Here is a 1,354-nt window from a genome sequence, read left to right on the forward strand (position 1 = left end):
GGTGCACACTCACACATGCACACGCGGGCGCTCACACAGACACAGGTGCGTGTCACACATGCACACGCGGGCGCTCACACAGACATGGGTGCACACTCACACACACGCGGGCGCTCACACAGACACAGGTGCACACACACACATGCGGGCGCCTCACACAGACACGGGTGCACACTCACACACGCACATGCAGGCGCTCACACAGACACAGGTGCGTGTCACACATAGCACACGGGCGCTCACAGACACGGTGCACACACACACGCACACGCGGGCGCTCACACAGACATGGTGCACACTCACACACGCACGCGGGCACTCACACAGACACAGGTGCGTGTCACACATGCACACGCGGGCACTCACACAGACACGGGTGCACACTCACACACACGCGGGCGCTCACACAGACACAGGTGCACACACACACGCACATGCGGGCGCTCACACAGACACGGGTGCACACTCACACACACACGCGGGCGCTCACACAGACACGGGTGCACACACGCACACGCAGGCGCTCACACAGACATGGTGCACACTCACACACGCACACGCGGGCGCTCACACAGACACGGGTGCACACACACATGCGGGCACTCACACAGACACGGGTGCACACTCACACACACGCGGGCGCTCACACAGACACGGGTGCACACTCACACACGCACGCGCGGCGCTCACACAGACACGGTGCACACACGCACATGCGGGCGCTCACACGGACATGGTGCACACTCACACACGCACGCGCAGGCGCTCACACAGACACGGGTGCACACACGCACACGCAGGCGCTCACACAGACATGGTGCACACTCACACACGCACACGCGGGCACTCACGCAGACACGGGTGCACACACGCACATGCAGGCGCTCACACAGACACGGGTGCACACTCACGCACGCGCGGGCGCTCACACAGACACGGGTGCACACACACATGCACACGCAGGCGCTCACACAGACACAGGTGCATGTCACACACACACACACACACACTTGCACAGATCTCCGTTCTTGGCCTCTGCAGGGCCAGAAGCAGCCCCAGTACCACTCGCCCTGGGCTAGCAGCAAGGGGGGTAGCGAGGGAGGGGAGAACCCCCACCCCACCCCTCCCCTCCGGTCCTCTCTCCCCCTGCCAGACCCCATTCATTCAGAACCAGCCGCGGCCCCAGAACCACCCCTCCCGCCTTTGCCTGCGGCCCTTTAAGTCGGTTATTACACATTATTACACAGAGAGTCGTTTGTACTGGGGCGAAGGGGAGGAGAGCCGGGAGAGAGAAGCGGGCGGAGGGGAGGAGGGGGAGAGCGGGAGAGCGGGAGAGAGAGAGTGCGAGCGTGAG

The sequence above is a fragment of the Mirounga leonina genome, unplaced genomic scaffold (assembly GCF_011800145.1).
Source record: "Mirounga leonina isolate KUSES-001 unplaced genomic scaffold, KU_Mleo_1.0 Mir_153, whole genome shotgun sequence".
NCBI classification, from domain to species: domain Eukaryota; kingdom Metazoa; phylum Chordata; class Mammalia; order Carnivora; family Phocidae; genus Mirounga; species Mirounga leonina.